Genomic DNA, 21,452 nt, shown 5'->3' with positions numbered 1-21,452 from the left:
GTAGCTATATTACAATCATTATGAATAATATCGCCTCTGTGAGTATTTTTTGCACCGCCAAACGGTTTTTTCTGTTTAGTCCGACGGTTACCTGGCAGATAATGTATAATATTAAGATCGCCTTGTGTGCCAATATATGGGATTAGAAATTTTGAAGAAGTACCTACATAACAATATTGCCTTATGGACACCCCCGTAAGCTTCTTTGAATAAAATTTTTTTCAAAATGTTCGCGCATGGGGGAAAAATCAACGCACCTGAATCGCGATAATTGCATTCATTTAATGGTAATTCGTATCGCATTCAGGTAATTCTTGGTAAATAGGGTCATAATTCATACACTCGATATAGCGATCTGAGCTAGTGCGGAATTACCACACAGCCAGTTAAATAAGTGCACACCAGCAATAACTCCTAAGAGGAAGGAAAAACCAGATCGGTCAGTACTTGCGGTTTAATACGCACTGTCTTGAGTGTTTACGTAGCTTATGCAAAAATATTGATCTACTTCCACTAAGGAACAATCTTAGAGTAATTTTACTCGTATAGTGTTTACTTTTCATTTTCCTAAGATTGTTTTTTGTCTCAGCAGTCTGGTAGTTGCATGTACTATTGCCAGTCATGTCATCTCGTTCTATCGCAAATAATCACTTGATGAGAGCGAGAGCAAAAACGGAAATGGATAGTTAACAGTGTGGCCGTGTGTACTATATCATGATTTTATATTAAAAGGCTTAGTTTCATCATCTTACTTTAACTTTGACTAACGTCAAAAATCTGTCAAACTCCATACAAAAAGCACGGGATTGTTAATGTTACAGTAAACAATCGAATTGAGAACCTCCTCCTTTTTAAGGTGGTACAACTCAGCCTAAGTGTCATTATCACCAAGCCTTGTTTTTCCTTAATAAATTCATTTAGATTGTTCATAATGTCATTCTCAGTTATGTAATAAGAAAGGTAAAGAACCTGGGGGAGGTCCAAGAAACAGTTTTCCTGTTGTTACTAAAAACTTCACAAAAAACTGTGAACAGTTTTTCATAAGTATTTAACACTGCAGTCACAAAAATTAATCCTTCAAGATCCGCGAATCTAGACACAATAGATAATCAATTGTTATGACATTAATTAATGCCGTCTGGGACTCAAGCGGTTAAAGACAATAGGTCACATGAAATAAAAAATTGACTACATTCGCTCCAGCTTATCTTTAACGAGACTAGGCACATACAAATTATTCTTATTTTCAATTAGTTGCATAAACAATTAATTGGATGAAATAGCTAGTGTGAAGGCTACTAATTAGAAGCAGACAGCATCTGTTTGTAACTCATCACTTCGGCCAAAGAAGGCGCGAGAAAGCCAAACAAAATTACCGTTCGATGTTCGTCCGATAAGCCCTCGGAGCTTTCCCAAAGTTCCCGTTAGCTACGCGATTCGCCACATAGATGCTATTTGTATATTAGTTCATACGACAGCATATTCAGCCATATTGTTGCTGTAATAAATGCTAATTTTGTAAGAAAAATGTATGTTATATGTACTAGATTATCCTGATTTATTAGTTTGCTCTACATGATGATTATATCGTTTAAATATTAAAAGACTATTTAAATATTAATACAAATGTTTGTTTTGGTGTCTCGTAGAACGACCTCACAATATTATAATCACTGGCGAAAAAAATACTTTATCAGCATGAAAACTCCTCGAGATAATAATGCTATTTGAAAATCACATTATGTGACGGCAATAGGGCCTTGTTTAATGGGAGTAAAAAGGAAAATAAGCGAATTTTGGACTTGTCCTTTATGCAAGTCATGAAAAAGAATTTCTCAGACAAATACCACTTTCTAACGTTATCTACCACTTATACAAGATTATTTTGATAGATAGTAATCAATCATTTCTACATTTTGAGTACGTAAATACGTAAGATGCTATCAGACATCTACATGAATTGGTTCAGATTAAAGCATACGTGTGTGTTTGAACACGTCTTTTGTCTATTCATACGAGTTTATATCACCCGCATGAAGAACTTGTAACTTTGTAAGCAATTGAAATAGGCGTACTTATACGGAAGACTACAATATGAAGGACTATGCGTAGGTAGAGTAATTATCAGTAGAAAAACCAAGTATTTACAGTGAATATTTACTATCGAGTATTTTTCACTAATACATTTTCTTAATAAACAATTATTTACTAATAGAAAACAGACCGCTTTGTTATGGAGGGAAGTAGAACCTTAACTTCGATCTCCTACTATGTTCTTCTGATTAATTTCGTTGCGAGTCTAATGACAGTTTAACTTTCCCCCGGGACAAACTTGACCTTCACTGGTTGGGTTTTGATTGGTAGTCAAGCTGTAGAATCTAGATCCTGGCTATACAAGAGTAGCAGCGGTGGGAAAGAGCAGTGGGAATAGTCCCGTAATAGAAAGCAGACAGACAGTACTGAAAAACGACAGAAACTACTAGTAGGGTACTTTTGTCGGAACTCGGTGGCGTCAAGGCAAACCCCAGATTAAATAATAGTGTCTTATATTACCCACGGCGTTATCTAAAGTATTTTAACGTACTTAACGCTTCCCCGAAGAGCACACGTAGGTAAATTCTGAAGAAATAAAGTTTTGTGAACGAACAGTCTTCCTTGATAAGGAGGTGTTTGGGGGAACAGATAAGGTTGGGTTGAAAGAATCTTGTTTTAATATAAATGGAAGATTATAAGTAATGTGGATGTGATTAGCTGGATGGATTCAATAGGAACATTTAAGAAAGGGATCAGCTCTAAGTATGTATGACTTGAGTTTGGACTATAGGCATATGTAGATAGAGCAAATCAATATGACTTGCTCTATCTACATATGATTTTATCTCGTAGAATCCTAAATGGTTGCATGAGACCGCGGTAACAATTTTATTGATTTCTATTATGTCTCGATTTGCTGGTCTTCAAGTACTATATCCTTTTGTAACAAAAATGTCGGATGTGCTCCTGACTATACCTATTGCTTTGGGAGGCTTAGACGTAACAGCTATAGAAGATGACTTACTTAAAGATTTCTATTTATAGTCCGATACAGCTGCGCGTTTACATTGTAAATTATCAAGTTCCTTTGTTCCTCGCCATCGTTGTTCTGAGGTTGGTCAAAGATTCAATAGCTATCCATTTTTATGCTCTGATTACATTAAAAGGAAATATCAGTCCCAAGTACATTTGTTATCTTCGATGGCTTATCAACCGTACACAGCGATCGATAATGCTTTGTTGCCAAATCGAGGATTATTTTGTACATAAAACCGTGTTTCTTTGTATAAAACATGGTTTTTGGACCACTTATCTTGTTAATCATGTCTGCATAATCAAAGAAATCTTACCCATTTCATGATTATTTTAATCCATTCGTAATATCTTTTACATCTCGTGTTTTTAAATCAATAAGAATACCTGTATCAAAATGGTTGACGCAAAAGATTCGTCAGAACAAGTAAAATCTTCAAGTTGGTTCCAGCGGCCTCTATTGCTTAATGTTTACCTTATTACTTATTGCCGCCGACGCTCAGAAATAAAAACAGACGCCTACATCGTTAACCGATCCAATTCAGAATCCTCATTCATTAATAACGGCCGGTGTTCGCAGAGCCTCTTCAATTTAGCCGTGATACTAAGTACAGACGATAGCACATCAGACTATACATTTTTGTTGAAAACTCAACCCTATTACAACGACAAAAGACTCCACAGTGTTTGGTTTGACGAGCTGGCGTCTACAAAGTACAAATGCTGGGAGACCGCAAGCCGTGTGCTTATAAATGGTGATGCCTATGAATGGTGCATAGACGTACCTTCCGTCTCGCTTTCTCGAACTAAATAAGTTGAGATGGCAGACTCAAAGCATACAAACTACGAGTCGAACAAGGGGAAGTGGGCAGAGTGCAGAAGTTTGTTTGGAGGCGTAAAGTAAGCCCTTTATGATGTTCTCGCAATGTATGAGATCAGAGGACATCTCGGATGACTTTTCTGAAGGATATCTTATCACTACAACGATAATGTATCAAGTAAAGTACTTAAATTTACAACTTGGACTTTAAAAGTCTAGACAGGTGCTAAGTTTTTTTACTTTTGACTGCAAATATCTGTTTTTTTTTAAATACCGTCTGCATTGATGAAAACATTGGAATTTCAATTAGTGTTGATGTTACATTACAAAACGTCCCATTTCTTCGTCATTTTGGTTGGAAAAAATTTGAAAATAGAGTTTGTCTTTTGTGTTCGAATCCCGAAACAAAACAGAATCATCCAGAAGTCACCAACACACGCACAATCGAGTAGGTATCCGACCTCTAAGGTTGCCATGACGACTGAATCTGTTCCAATAGTATAACAAGCGAATCGCAACGTGACAGTACCATTGTTTGTGGATTCCTTGAAACGCCTCGTTGCAGACTAATGAGGTATCGTCTCGGATAATTGATCAATCAACTAATAAAACCTCTAGGTAAGAATCTACCGGGTAAAGCGATAAATTGCTGGTCTCTACTGGGTCACATTTTAAAACTAGCGAAAGAAGGGCCTGTAGATAGAGTAACATTCGTGACAGATTCAATTTCATGATCGTTTTGCTACAATGATACACAATGAGGTCAAGGAAACCTATTGGAAGCATAAAATTATAACAGAACTTGTAAAAGATAATTTGGAAAAACTAAGATGGCCAGACTAATGGAGAATCCGAGTACAGTAGGATTATCGTGCTTAGGGAAGATCATAGAATTCTTTATACTTTTTGGCAAAGTATGTTCATAATTTACAGAGTTCGTTGAATCCTTGTTTATAAACTACCGTTATCTCGAATAGTCACCGAATGCTTGAGGATCAAAATGTCGTTGTTTTTTCAGTGCTTCAATGTTTGAAGTACGCATTCCTTGGCGATAAGAGAGCGTCGCGTCGCTCCAGTTCTTAATTACTGAACGTTAAATTATCTTTAGGACAATAAGCCGATTTACTTTAAAGCCGTCCAGAAATTGTAGAACAGGTAAATACAAGCAAGATTTTAAGGCTGTCTTGGAATTCACCAATGCAGAATCGACTGCAAATTAGAGAGCTATCAATTGATATAANATTCTTTTACGGCCGTCCCCACACAGCACAAATACCGTCTGCATTGATGAAAACATTGGAATTTCAATTAGTGTTGATGTTACATTACAAAACGTCCCATTTCTTCGTCATTTTGGTTGGAAAAAATTTGAAAATAGAGTTTGTCTTTTGTGTTCGAATCCCGAAACAAAACAGAATCATCCAGAAGTCACCAACACACGCACAATCGAGTAGGTATCCGACCTCCAAGGTTGCCATGACGACTGAATCTGTTCCAATAGTATAACAAGCGAATCGCAACGTGACAGTACCATTGTTTGTGGATTCCTTGAAACGCCTCGTTGCAGACTAATGAGGTATCGTCTCGGGTAATTGATCAATCAACTAATAAAACCTCTAGGTAAGAATCTACCGGGTAAACCGATAAATTGCTGGTCTCTACTGGGTCACATTTTAAAACTAGCGAAAGAAGGGCCTGTAGATAGAGTAACATTCGTGACAGATTCAATTTCATGATCGTTTTGCTACAATGATACACAATGAGGTCAAGGAAACCTATTGGAAGCATAAAATTATAACAGAACCTGTAAAAGATAATTTGGAAAAACTAAAATGGTCAGACTGATGGAGAATCCGAGTACAGTAGGATTTTCGTGCTTAGGGAAGGTCATAGAATTCTCTATACTTTTTGGTAGAATATGTTCATAATTTACAGAGTTCGTTGAATCCTTGTTTATAAACTACCGTTATCTCGAATAGTCACCGAATGCTTAAGGATCAAAATGTCGTTGTTTTTTCAGTGCTTCAATGTTTGAAGTAGGGGAGGTGAGCCCAAAGCGGGTATACCGCCCAAAGCGGGTAGCCTTCGTAATTCACGCATACAAGCCGATTGTGCACATGTGTGCGTGTCGCGACAACGCCCGAACGCGTTCCGACACGAATCAGTTTGGCCAAGACATCGGCGACGCGCGGCGGAGCTCCGAGACGCGAATGTTTTTATTTGCCTGTTTCACAAAAAAATATCAAGGTATGTGAATATGAATTACTTCATTCTGTTTAAAGTTGTGTTCAATCTGTTACTAGTGTATTATTTTGCATTAAAACAGCGACAAATTCTTATTGTTTGAGCAACATTTCTGATAAAGATTTTGAGGTTATTTTACAAAACGTGAAAAAGTATCTTTTGGGCAAAGCGGGTATGGGTAAAACGGGTAACCGCTTTGCCCCTACCCGCTTTACCCAAGACATTTTTTGTGTCGTGTAAATATATTACTATTAATTTTAATTATATATGAATACAAAAATGTAGTTTCATATGTATATTTTTGTTGTTTTGGTGCACTTTAAGTGTCAATTCAATAGTATCCCACAATATATTGGCTTTCATGATTTATATTTTTTAATCACTGTATTTTTAAAGTAAATCCATCATTCATTGATAATTATTTTTTTGCAGATGGTTCAAAAATATAAAAGAAAGACCAAACAAGCTTCGTGGGACGTGGAGACTATGAAGATGGCAATGGAAGAGGCACAGAAATCCTCAGTTAATGGTGCTGCAAAAAAATTTGGTATAAATTTATCAACATTACAAAGACATTTGAAAAAAGGCTCCGCAGATAAAAAACTCGGTAGGTTTTCCACAGTGTTTAATGATGAACAAGAATCTGAATTAATAGAATACTTGTTTCACATGGATAATCTTTTTTTTGGTCTGACAAAATCTGATTTTTTATCGCTCGTATATCAATACGCAGAGAGCAATAGAATTCCGCACCCTTTCAAAAATCAAACTGCTGGAGAAGATTGGTATAAAGCATTTGCAAAGAGACATCCCCAACTAACGTTAAGAAAGCCAGAGCCAACGTCAGTAGCCCGAGCCCGGGGTTTCAATAAGCCTCAAGTTGAAAGGTTTTTTGATCTTTTACAAGATCAAGTAGATCGCAATAACATTGACGTGACTAGAATTTACAACGTTGACGAGACCGGTGTGCAGACCACCAGCAATAAACCGCCAAAAATCCTTACCAGAACTGGAAAAAGACAAGTAGGAATAATATCAAGTACTGAAAGAGGAAAATTGACAACTGTTGTGTGTTGCTGCAATGCAGCTGGAGCCTTCATTCCTCCATTCATGATATTTTCTCGAAAACGTATGAATCCCCGACTGCTTGATGGGTCACCACCAGGTACAATAGCTACTTGTACTGATAGTGGATGGATTTCCGGCCCAACTTTCTTAGACTGGCTTCGCCATTTTGTAGGTGTGACGAGGCCGACCAAAGAAAATAAAGTAATACTTGTGATGGATAATCATGTTTCTCACAAATTCCTGCCAGCATTAGAATACGCCTCAAAAAATAATGTTATATTCATTTCGTTGCCTCCACACACTAGTCACAAAACGCAACCGCTAGATGTTAGCGTATATGGCCCTTTAAAAACCTATTTTGAACAGGCGGTTTCGGTTTTCCAACGATCTCATGTGGGAAGAATCATTTCGCCGTTTGAAATTGGTCAACTATTTGGCGAAGCCTACTTAAAAGCAGCCTCTGCTCAAAATGCTGTTAAAGGATTTAAGGCAACTGGTATATGGCCAGTAAACCGACATATATTTAGCGATGATGACTATCTTCCTTCATCCTTGACCGAAAGACCGCTGGAATTAAATACAAGTGACGTTCCAGTTTCTAATACAACAGCCATTGAACATCTTCCAAAGACCCCTGTCAATGATCATGCATGTGACGTTCCAGTTTCTAATACAACAGCCATTGAACACCTTCCAAAGACCCCTGTCAATGATCATCCTCAAGATTATGAACTCGATTCAATCACCACGGAACCTGCCATTGTTCAAAAAAACTTTGACCCTGAAATTCCCATAGACTTCCCAGATAACAGTGCTACTGACCATCCACAAATGCAATCTTATAGTCCTCGTCGCCGTTCTGTAGACTCTGATCGCACTATTTCCCCTTCAGTATTAGATGGAATGCTTGAAGAGATAAACATAAACATCTCTAGGCCTGATAAAGATCTGCTTAATAAAATGGTGATGCCTGAATGTGTGACACCAACCAAGGTGACACCAATCAGGGTGACACCAATGGATATTCGTCCTACACCAAAACTAACTGCACCTAAGACATCTCGCAAACGTAAAGCACAAAAGTCAGAAGTTTTAACCAGTACTCCCATTAAAGAGGAACAAAGGAAAATTGAGTCGAAGAAACAGACAGTATCACTCAAGAAACTTAAAGGAAAAGAAAATGTAAAATCTGTGACCAAAATAGGTGTTCCAAAAGGTTGTAAAATCACAGCTTCAACTAAACACACAGCTTCACCTACGGCCAAAAAAGGTAAACAACAAAAAGCTTCGACGTCAAACACAAGAAAATCTGTAAGCGGAAAAGGCAATATAAACACATCGGAAAAATGTGTCTGCTTTATATGCCACGAAATTTACGAAAATCCACCAACAGAAGACTGGATAAGGTGCGATGATTGTCATGGTTGGGCCCATGAACAATGCACAAGCTATTTAGGCGTAGGAGCCTACTATTGTGATCTATGTCAAGAATAAATTGCCACAGATCATTAAAAATATTTTGAATGTTTTTATTTTGTGAACGGTAGTGTTACTTTTTTATAATTTCATAGTTTTATATTATTGTGTTCATTTTGATACTGTTCACAAAACCTCTCTTTTTGATAAATAATTAAGATTGACGAATGTGATTTAAGACTGACGTGTTATGGTTTTGCTATAAGCTACAAAGCAATAATTGTTGATTAGTTATAAGATACAATTTGTCCTAAATAACGGCTGTAAACTTCAAGTTCCTTGTATAATGTGATTGTGTATCATCTTTTTTTAAAGTTTTACGAAAACTTTAATTATTTTGTTAAGATAGTATAGTTTTTAAGAAAAAGATCTCATGGTTACCCGCCTTGCCCAGTCTCGACCCGTTTTGCCCCAGGGGCCATACCCGCTTTGGGCACCCCCTGCGGGCAAACCGGGTAAAATGACTGACTGATTAGTTTTTAAATTTTTGAAGTGATTTATTACAAGAGAAGTGATTTTTAGTTTTTATTACAAAGTTTAATACATACTTGTACGAATTATTAAAAATAAATAACTTTGCAACTGCAGTAACGTCTTTTTTATTGACAGAAACCTTAAGTTACCCGCTTTGGGCCCATCTCCCCTACGCATTCCTTGGCGATAAGAGTGCGTTGCGTCGCTCCAGTTCTTAATTACTGAACGTTAAATTATCTTTAGGACAATAAGCCGATTTACTTTAAAGCCGTCCAGAAATTGTAGAACAGGTAAATACAAGCAAGATTTTAAGGCTGTCTTGGAATTCACCAATGCAGAATCGACTGCAAATTAGAGAGCTATCAATTGATATAATAGCTTCTATCACTACTTAAGATTTAAGATGGTTCAGCTTTTAGTTTGACTTCCGTACATTTCAAAAGAGATACATAATTGAAGCAAATAACTTCATGCGAATTTCCAGCTCACAATGGCTCATACCTTAACACATGTTATGACGCCATATTGATAAGAAATTCAAATATTAAAGAAATAAGTGACACACACGTAAACGCTACATATTTGCATTAAAAACAATGCTTTTAAATGTACGAAACAATATTTATGTGCTTTATCAAGCATTTCTCATGTACCTATTCATTCACAGCCTAGCACAGCTCACATATTTTCCTCTAATTAATATTAATTTCGGTTAGGTCTAGTTAGTTAACTAGACGCTTGTGTTTTCTGCTACACATTGACACTTACTAGTTTTCTAATTTCTAATGAGGATTTAAAGGTAAGTACTAAACATTGGGCATCAAAAAGGTTCCATTACACGAGGGATGGGTCAAATACCGCCAGTACGTATTTGTGCTTATGTTCAGTATAAGGTTTTAGCCTTTATAGAGGTTCCAAAGTTCCAAACCTGTCGTCATCAAAGGAAATCCTATAAAGGGGCTGACACAGGCCGACTGACTGAAAGGCTAACACAATGTCTTCTGATCTTCTCTGTCTTTTATTCCGTTTTTGATTTCCACAAAGAAAACATGACAAGCTGCTTTTAATACATTGTAGTTGTCATTAAACATACTTAAATCACCGACATTATCATTTGCATCAAACGAATCGACGACTTAAGATTTTTATCAATCCAACCCATTCATATTGCAAGGTGTGGTGGCGCCAAGTGTGACGTCACTGATGCTATAAAAATAAAATGACATCTGAAATGACGTGGAACAGATGAAGCTAAGGTCACAATATTGGCAGAGTTTCAGCATGTGGGTAAACACAGAGGTTGTTGACGTTTGTCCCTCATTATTGTTATTGTGATAAAAGATAAAAGATTGGGGTTATCGGAAAAGTTACTGGTAGAAAATTTCATGTAAGAAAATATGATTGCGCAGTTTACCTATTCAAAGAAACTTTTGTAGGACAATTTGAGTCATAAGGATACAACAAATAAAGACTATTTTGCATAAAGTTAATTAGTCTTTATGTACGGTGACTAGCACTTTGTCAATAAAATTATTCATACTTCTGGTATCACCGCTAAAGCATTTAAAAACATGCCTGAAAATCATTGCCAAAATGTCTGCGATATTATTTAATTAGACGAAATAATGACTAGACTCCGATAAACATCGCGTGCTTTTACCATAACCAAATTATATTTAGTTGTGTAACACTGAAGCTATCGACATAACTGACGTTATATTTAGCCGCAAACTCATTGACGGGCAACTAGCCGAAACAGATTGGGCTTTCAATCAATTTTATGCTCGATCCAAAACAGAGGTTACAGAACTAATAGTTTTATTGGTCGGGAATCCGTTTGTTTCAAGGTTTTCAATACCAGATATTTTGTAGACTGATTCGAAGCGTAGGTGAATCTGGGTTAGACTTTTTACAAGCTCGACCTAAATATAAAAATAATGATATCGCGTTTTTATGGTTCACAAAATCTATCTCCGAACTACATTTTCAGATGCTTTGGAAACGTATTAAACATTTATTAAACTCGCATAAAAATCTATCGTAATTAAAATACACAGCTCTGTTCTTGAAACAAGGTTAATTTATGCATCAATTTGAATGGAGTTTTGGTGATCTATTTAAAATACGAGTCACATAATTAGTTGCATAATCAAAGGAAATAAAGTCATAAAAGTCATATACTTTTTACCTGACTGCGCCAGAAGGAGGGTTATTGCAAGAACGCTTTTAAAAAGTGCTTTTACACGAACACGAATTGGTGAGAAGTTGTGAGAACCAATAGAGCAGTGCAGTATTAATGCACCTACTTCATTGACTGGAAATGTTCCAAAACGAATGCCACGGTCACCACTCAACCACAACTGACGCCGAGTGACGCCCCAGACAGAATAATTAGGTAGGTTTCCAATAACATCAACATGTAGAGACTTCACATCTCATTATTTCAATTTGTAAAATCAATTAGGTACTGTGGTCATAAAAAGTTCGGAGTCAATGTAAGTTAGCCTTATCGGTTTGAAAGATTGCCAAAGTACGCATAATGAGGCGGATTATAAAACCCAAATTATGATAAGTCAAATCAGTGTATTTTTAATTAAAATTTATTGCACTGACGGCTCATCAAGCTGGGGTATGTTAGTAGCTCTAATAGGAGCTATTCTGCAACAAAAATGTAGTCCGATGTATTGTCGATTGTAGTAGATTTTCCGTTTTACCTTGTCCGACAGCCTAGGTCATGATGACGCGTGAGCGGGTTCTTGAAATATACTTTTTCCAGTCTGCACTCTGATTGTCTGACTCACAACGTATACGGGTGATAATGCACGCTCTCGAATAGTTGTACAATATTTTGTAATCGATTGGAAATCCTGTTCGCGAAGAGGATGTCGTATGGTTTTCCAATTTCTGACAATATTTCGGCGGATTGCAACACGATTTTACAAACTAAAATTAAATAATGCAATGATAAACACCAGATGACATAATCTTATAAAACGGGAAAGGAGAAGATACAAAAAAGGAAGATACATGAAAAAAGAAGAAGAAGCTTACAGCTACGTACTTAGATATAACTGAGACTAAATCCCTGGAAATGGAATGGAAATGTCATCACATCATGATGGTGTTAGAGAATATTTACATTATTATGCTAGCAAAATTAGACGTTTTAAAAGACTGAAAGCTGAAAAGGTCATGCATAGGAATAGTAAAGCAGATTAGCGTCGATATGATGATGAAATACGTGAAATACATGAATCAGATTCTTATAAATGAATGCGTTCAGATTATGTGAAATCGAACAAAGTTATATCGATGCAGTTTCGTATGCAAATTGCTATTCGGATACTTTAAAGGTACGTGCCCTGAACAGTTTTTAAAACTATAAATCTTTTGACGTAATAAAAAACCTGCTGATTCATATTTTTGTCCTTATGAAATCCGTCCATACGATGATCGAAAGAGACTTTGTTTTACAAAACAGTGGGCGGCTATGGTTTGAGATAAAACACGTTTTGTTCAAGCGAACAACAATAAAACGTTCGGAAAAACTGTAAAAGCAAGAATTCAATGACATCAGTATTAGTTTTAGAATTTAGCAGACCGTTCTAATTGAGACTTTCGATTGTCTGGTTTTAGTGTAAAAATAGAACAAATAGACTCGAAACATTTTCATTAAAACGTCAGCAACAACAGACGCAATTGTTTCCCTACTAGACAACATAACGTTCTGTGACGCCTGCTATTTTAGGAAATATCTCTCTAATAATATGTTACACTGCTAAATTTCTTATAATAAATCAACAAAAAAGATCAAAGTAACTGAGAGGAAAATTCAACAAGACTTTTTCATACCGTCAGTGGAAAAGAAATAATGCTATAAAGCGTCATTTGGCCACATGGACCATTTTGGACTTGCCAAACTATAGTAATCTCCGACCGATTGTACTTATCTGGAAATGTTCTTAATTAACAATCAGCAAATTCAAGGTAGGATAAATAAAGTTTATAAAACTATGAGAAGTTGATTACACGTGGGTCATATCGCTTAGAAAATGCGAGACGAAAACTAACATTTATCGGCAGAACCGATTGATGTTATAAATTGTAAATTATTTTTATTTCAATGCATTTTAAACTTAAGCAATAATGATTGAAAGTCTGTCCTCGCAAAGGAAATTAGAGCCCGCAAAATAGTTTGAAGCCGGGTGTTAATTAAACTGAAATGAGCCGTCTCGTTTGCCGGTGACGTCATATTTGCAGGCCACAAACACATGGCTACAGCCATAGTTTGTTTGGCTAATAAAGCTGGCACCGAGAAACTATATTGTTTCAGTGTGTTCCGCTTGTTGCGGAAAGGTACCTACTAAGATTATAGTTAAACTGGACTTATCTGTGATCATTAAATCTGTTATAACTAAATCTTAATCAATATCTTCATTAAAACGGCCAAAAGACACAAAGTAGAGTGCGTGCGTAGTCATGATTTTGATTGTTTAATTAGTGAAGTAAAGTTTCTTCAATTGCTAAAATTGCTCGTGACAGATATGAATGATAAAGGCGTCTGTCCATAAAATATGTACAGAGCAAATATACGAAATACTTGTAAAGTTAGAGAATCTTAAGGATAAAAAGATACTAAAAGAAAAAATAAACACCATATTTAAAAATAACAATTACATAATATTTTTTGATTTTCTTAATTAATGGTTTTTACGCCTTGATATTACAACATTTTCTTGATCAATGGTTTTTCCGCGTTGATAATACAACATGCAAATTCATAGGTAAGTGCCTTGATAGTGTATGCAAATGTATGACAGCGTTGATAAGTATACTAAAGAAATACTTGAGATTAGTTTGAATTTTGAAGGTTTAGTGTTACAAGTAAAAGTACATGGTGACGTAAAGCTTGTTAAAGCCACACAGAGAGAGCTTTAAAATCATAGTTTCCCTTGTTTTAAGAAAGATTTTGATCATAGATATTGATGATTGATATGTTTGATATACTTACAAACGAGTAAACGTATAATTTTATAGAATTTCTTTCTAGAATCTAATCTGGACTTTAGAAGGTTACGAGTAAACACAACCAATCCTAGTCTAAGAATTTCAAGTAGATTTGGTCTACATTTATTTACACTAGTAGTTTGGTCATTTGAAATTCTTCACAGAGCATTTTTGTATTGATGTAGAATATTTTAGCAATGTGATTAGAGTAGACGAAACGGTTATGTTGGCAATGAATGAAAATAACTTGTAAATGAGATAAACCCGAAATTAGAAGAGTAAATACATGTTCGGAACTCTTGTGATACGATAGCTAATAAAAAATACGAGAAAAAGGATTCAAATTCAACGTCATAATCATTTTGGATAATGATGGTGTAGACTCGACTGTCTTTGCTGAATATTTCTAGTAACCCCTCTTACTAGCACACGCAAGGAAAGAAGATGAAATTGTAACATAGAAAAACCAGAAAGTGTTTTGGCAGAGAAGAGAAAAATTCTGTTAGTGCACAAAGAGACAACGTAGATAAATAAATAAAAACCTCCACGGTATTTGTACCAATGTCCAATATAAAAGAAGCGGAAACGGAACTAGCGCGTTGGTGACGGAATTGAATGGCTACGTGCTGCGGTGTGGCTGCGCATGTCAAAGTTAACTTTTTGGTCATTAACTTTTTTACTGCCTTCATTCGTTCAATCGGTACAGTAAGCCATACACGTGATCTTATCATTCGAAAAATTTCTTGATTAATAAAGTTTATTATGGATATTCGTAATTTTGTCTCTGGTTGTGCTGCCATTTATTTATACTTAATAAAGGAAAAATATGTAATAAAATACTGCTTTTAATGTTGATAAATGAGGAAACATCACTATTCCTAGGTTTATGCTTTCGATTGCATTGCTTAACAATTTAACTATGTAGTAAATAACTGTTTTATTAAACATGATTTTCTAGTTTGCTGTAATTAGAAATCTATAATTTTAATTTAAATAAAATGGCATTTATGTAATTTTATGAAGATCTTAGCACTGTCATCATCCATATTTACTGAATGTAGACTTTCTCTCATCTTGATTCTTGCTAAAATAAAAACTAGTTAAGACTTCAGAAAAACCGTTTCGTTAACGAACGAAGGTTAAAAGAAAAACGAAGAACCTCCTGAATGCTAAATGGCAATCGTTTCGAAAATAACTTCCTCAACGAGCGAACAAAGTACGGGAAACTGCGTTCGCGCATTGTAAGGTGAACTTCGCCGGCATCCAGGGAATGTTCGCGCGGTTTTCAAAAGACTTAACCTGTTGAATGCCAGCGTGAATCGACGGAAAAGGTTGGTTATACGATTGTGAAACCACTTTATTATCGCAATGATTCAGAAGCGTGTAAAAGTGATTTTATTTACTGCGCGTATTTGTATGAAAAGAAAATTTATGATCGTTTGCAATTGTAATAAATAAAGTTATTACGTGAACAACAGGTGTAAATGCTGCCTAAATTAAATTAAAATATGTGCAACAAACATGTTATGATGGAAAATCATGGGAGGTATTATTAAGAATTATTTTGGTTTAGTCAGAGATTGATGAAGCAATAGATACGAATGATAAAACAAAGGATAACCCTATTTCTAATGGAGGTATACGTACTCGTACTTTGTATTTTAATTTGTGTGTTACTCTACAGCACCTCTTTAATATGTACCGCAGACCTAAACGTTTGCCAATTTAATAGTAAAATCCCGACCCGCCAAATACGGCTACACATGACGTCATTTGGTAAATGATTCTCGAGTTAGCTAACACCGTCTCGTTCTCATTATGTACGACACTGACATTAATGGCCGCTGTCAAGTCGTTAACTTATTCGACACGAAGATTTAGATTGTTTCTTTTAACATCTTCGTTTGTTTCGTCTCGAGGTGAACCGTATAAGTTCCTAATACGTTAGAATTTAATATCGTCTGTTAGTACTACGGATACTCGGACTTCCTTTTATGTTTCATCGGATAAGGCATACTCCATAAGTGTATGTGGGTGAGTACTCAGCATTAACAAACTGATATCTACATAGATATTCCTTTATAACAGTCGTCGAATCAAGATGTATAGCAAACTATGTTCGGCGAGGAGTTCGACCTAGATTTGTTTAAGAAAGCGTTATGATTTTAGCTATTGCTAAACCTAGTTTTGGCAACAGGATTTGGTGTGGTTTGTTTGGTAAACTAGCAAAGTTTTCAAAACAAAATTATGAGTAAGTAGGTTATTCCAGCAAAACTGAGTCAATTCAAGGAAACAGGCTGGTATTGCACGAACTTTACATTATGTAGAATTATTATAACTTCAGGATTGTAGAGCTGAATAATCGCCGATAAATGATACCTTTCTTTACAAATTTACCTCTTAAAACCTTATACAGGAACAGTGAAACACTAAACAGTTAAGTCAGACGATATGCCCGGTTCTCTGAAAGGCCGACAAAGACGCCATTCTTGGAAGTTCTCAACCTGAACTGAAGGCGCACAAAAGGTATAAAAAGAAATTCGATTTTGAACAAATTAGGGACTGGGTTAGACGATCCCTTTCCATTTCGAGTTTATTTATCATTTAAATAACTTTTTTGTTAATGAAGAAGTTAAAAAGTACTGCAATAATTTCATTAATAAAAGCGAATCTGTCATTGACACGTAAAGATCAATTGAATGTAACCGTGTCACCTAGCATATTCGAGGCAGCACCAAATAGTCTAGCCAAAAAAAACTAAGTGGTAGTTTAAGTCAAGTTAGCAAAAAGCATACCAGTTGATCAATGACTAATAAATATGGAATTGAAGTTGCTGGCTGGCAAGAAAGGCATTCGCTTCGCCGACGAGTGATCACATGACTGCGTTTTTATAAGGCGGCGCGAACGCAACGCAGCCTTGTTCTTGCTAGCGTTTAGGGTTGCCATTACCAGCTGCATGTTCATTGCTCGTGATCAAATACCCTTTCGTATTAACAAACGGAGTCGAATTTAGAGCTAAATAAAGATATGATTACATCTGTAGTGTACCTACAATTAACCATATGCGCCTGACATCACATTCTATTAGCTGCCTGCAGTTTTAATTGGTTCAATTAGGTTAATCAATCAGTCGATCAGTTGCTCGATCAACTAGATTGTCGGCTAATTCTAATTCCATTCAAATACATGTTTCGGATCTAGTCAGGCTTTTGAGATTAACCACAATAGTCTGATCAAAATCATCAGCTGCCTAGGAGTAAGGCCTAACATATTTGACGTATCATCAAACTTTTTGAAATCAATGATTTTTGCATTGAACTAAGAAATTTGTTTCCGCATTTTGGGTTAACACCTTTGCTGCGGCAGTAACTTTCTAATACTTTCCATTCCTTCGGTACAAGGTCAGTAAACCTGGTATTAAAACTTACATTGTGGCGGCACAAGGCTTAAAGACCTTGTATTAATTAAGATATATTAATTTTATTTTTGGCTTCATGTTAATAGATTTTGTGTTTTTTTTCTTTGAATATAAATAATAATGCATTTATTGACATACACCTGAAGGCGTTCGTGAATAACTTGTTTAGTATAAAAATTATAGCTATATTCAAAATACAAGGCTTATGCACCCTGTGCCGCACTGAAGTAGGGAAGTCTGGTGGGTATTCTAGGGATGTGAAATACAAATATCGATAGTTTAAATTAAGTTTTAATAAAAATTTAAAAAAGTGACAAACAAAGATGTTTTAATAATTTAGTCTAAATATTTCACAAATAAGACATACGTGCATAAATACTTAAATAAGCTATATTTAAAGAAAACATATTATTTAATAACATTTAGTTACAACTTCAAATGTTTGTCACGAAAAACATTATTTAATAGCATAGCATATAACATTATTAGTGTAACAAATTAAATTATAATCAATTTGCAGTTTTGATTTTGTTTGTTTCTCTTGACGCCATGTCGACATGTGCGTTTCTTACGAATGCGAGGCAACACTGGCTGCACGAAGCTAGCGTGGGGTGCGGTACCAGGTGCGCAGGGTACAAGGTGCTTCGACCTGGTTTCGCATTGTGAAGATATTTTATTACTTCCGTGCGGTACCAGGTCTAAAAACCTGGTATTAAGGTAGTTACATCATTGGATTCTATTTTAAGAATACATCATAGATATATATTCATCACTTTCCTACACCGGATCCAATTGAAGTTATGCCTTTCGCACGACAAGGAAGACTATAATTTTCTTAGCCGCACGGTAAGCGAGACGTACACAAGGTCTATAGACCTGGTTTCGCACTCAACGTGTTAAAGATCTAGCATGGAACGCGAAATTCGAAGGTCGTCGCGTCGCAAATGTCAAATTCATCTAAATATTTTGAACGTTAAGAATAGACAAATATTTTGTTGCTTCCAATCCCAATAAGTTTGTTGTAAAAACTATCTAGAAAAAGAGTGAAACTCTTAAGTCGACAGGTACTATACTACAATGGGCAAACTAAATCGACAAAAGAACTTTGCAATAAATTGTAATTCTATTTGCCAGTTTGTATCAGTAGATACTGAATAAAACAAAATAATGATCTAACTGGCTCGTCCCCTTATTTATGTCTTTATTGTTCTATGGTTATAGCAAGGTAAGCTTTCTTTATAAGGCAACGAGACAAATAATGGCAATCCTAGAATGAGATAGCAGTATTAACGACATTACCGTACACAATGAATGAGATGAATACAGAAATGGCGAGGAACATAATAATGTGAAGTTATTTTCAAAGAGGTTTTGTAAATTTTGACAACTAATTTTAATATCACCTGTGACGTAGTGGTTGATGTCATGAGGATTCATAATAATAATATGGTTAAACTTACCATAAATAGCGCATTGGACTAGTTAATAACAAATAGTGTTAAATTGTTTGGGCAACTCATGATAGTTGCCGTGTTAAACGATAATTTCCACGTCTAAGTAAGACCCGTCCTTGATTAACGCAAAACTTAATATAAATTAACAAACTGATACCTACATAGATATCAATGTGTTTATAAAAATGCAATCAAAGTGAACAACTATGCACAGAAGTTCTGGAAGCTTCTGTATTGAGAAAATACAAAACACAAATGTGAAACCACACCACGTGTTCAATCAAATAGTTATTGCTATCGAGTATGAATCAGAATCAGGACACGACCCCAAGGAAGTGAAAGAGTGAATCATATTCGTATTTAATTAGGAATTCCCTCTGGCCAACGTCATCAATCATACTTTCGTAATGGCCAGAAGATGAGATAGTAAAATTAGAGTACGTAGCTATATCGCCAGTAATCAAGTCGAAGGTCAGAAATTTGTTACGTTAATAACAGTAACTTGGACACCGTGACATCATCTCAGGTATCTTCAAAAACATGTCGTGCAAGTCCTTTCTGAGTTTGTACAGTCGATAGCACATCAGACAGCCTTTATTATTAACCACATAAGGTGTTCAGCTTGATATAATAAGAATAGTACTATGAGTATACGAGTATTTAATATTTTACCTGGGTATTTTCCTTTGGCAGTAAACAGCGAGATGGATTGTGAAAGGCTTTAGAATGAGATAAGGCAAGTACAATATTACACCAGATTCTGTTTGTTATGCTATGTGTACTAGAAGCGTTTGCAGTGAATATTTATTATTTCTGAGTATTTGAAAGTTTGTTATGGAAGAAACTTAACGCGGAGTTGCGTGAAAGCATGGGCTGACATATCAACAGCTTATGCAATAAACGTGAACTGGATATTTTCAAATAAGAGTAATATAAGAAATTAAAGCTTCAGGAAACTTCTTTAACAAATCCTACAGGTAAGTACAGTAACGGTTAAAGTTTTATTGATATTACGGAAAAGCTAGCAGACGACAAATGGCCCGAACGATGGGGTAACTAGGTAAGTACATAATGAACATTGGTTGTATTGTATTTTACAAGGTAACAGGTCACAGGTGTATGTCGTAATGTTGGTAGTTCTGTCTAATGGCAATAATTCATTGAGCACGTTTAATTGAAAATACCATTTGTGTTATGCATAATCCCCTAATCGTAATCATTTAATGAATGACTCAGTCAAATTTTTTAACATTTTTTAAAAGAGTGCTCCTCATCTGAGGTGATACCTACTTATTTTTGTTTACTAAATGATAGTTTTGAAGTCTGCTTTGTCAGATTGATAATATTTGTCGTGTAACAAGATAAGAATCTCAATCTTGTCTTGAACAAGATTACTTAAGTCATCGATATACCTAGATGCGTCAGAGCACAAGAGTTCACTACACAAAGAAACGGCTTCTTTTTGTCTTCAATACCAATTTCGGCCGCTTAAAAAACAAAAACATCACGAATCACTTACAAAGAACACAGTCACGGGATCACAGAACGAAACACGCACGATTTTTATCAAATTTGACACATTTTACAGTATCGTCATGAGTAGAAGTATAGGCTGCGCAGGCGGCGAAGGCAGCGCCGCTCTCCTCGCCTCGCCTGCGAGCCTCCGATTCACTTATATGCACACCGCCCTCGGTAAATTCCTTGCATAAATAAGTTAGAAAGCTCTACACAGTTTCTTATTTTCACATACACTTCAATAACTGCACTGTTTCCAAAACAACTATAAAAAACTAACTTCCTTACCTTACACTGCGCAGTATTGATGAAAACACGATCGGCGACGGAAAAACAAGCGAAAAGCAGACACAGTCACGATGGTACCAACACTTCCAGAGTAATGGCGGTTCGGTCGTTCCAACTCGTCGAATGTCTCACAAACTCGGAAAGCGAGGCTTGTTTGCTTAGTGACGCGAGGCTCGTCCCTCCCGTCTCTTTCTCGCTGCACGTTGTACCGCTTCAAAGAAAGAGTCAGATATATCAGTATCAGTACCGCTTTTGATACCTGCGGTGCAGCAACCTACATCACCGTACGTTGGACAATGTCATGTCTTATGTTTGCTGTTCGTCTCAAAAATTCTGCACAATATTTACATGAGTCCTCTTTTGGTTGATGTCTAGCTTCAAAACTTTGCTTTATACATATCCTGACCCAGATAGTTCAAGTATGACGTGTGATACACCTCTCAAAGAAAAATGAATAATGATTGGCAGCAAAATTAAGCAAATTTTGATGCTTTATGGTCACAAAATAGTAAACGATCAAGCAATTAAAGAAATAAAGGTAAAAGAAACAATTTAGATAAATTCATTTACGAAATCTCAAATGAAAAGGTTCCTGAGCTATGTGTGTATAAATTCCTTTCAT

The 21,452-nt window shown here is 35.8% G+C and overlaps 1 protein-coding gene across 1 annotated transcript in view; it reads right to left on the bottom strand.

Annotated features, from left to right (window-relative positions):
• Gp150 (leucine-rich repeat domain-containing glycoprotein 150) overlaps positions 1-21,222 on the bottom strand; it is a 41,133-nt gene extending 19,911 nt beyond the window's left edge. Inside the window, exon 1 of the mRNA XM_028304016.1 lies at positions 20,831-21,222. The gene's annotated coding sequence lies outside the window, so the exon portion shown is untranslated. The remainder of the gene's footprint in view (positions 1-20,830) is intronic.
• Between the last annotated feature and the right edge of the window lie 230 nt (positions 21,223-21,452).

The sequence above is a fragment of the Ostrinia furnacalis genome, unplaced genomic scaffold (genome assembly GCF_004193835.3).
Source record: "Ostrinia furnacalis isolate ACB-3 unplaced genomic scaffold, ASM419383v2 OfSCF1353, whole genome shotgun sequence".
In the NCBI taxonomy this organism is placed as follows: Eukaryota; Metazoa; Arthropoda; class Insecta; order Lepidoptera; family Crambidae; genus Ostrinia; species Ostrinia furnacalis.
This window is presented reverse-complemented; position numbering and strand designations above follow the sequence as displayed.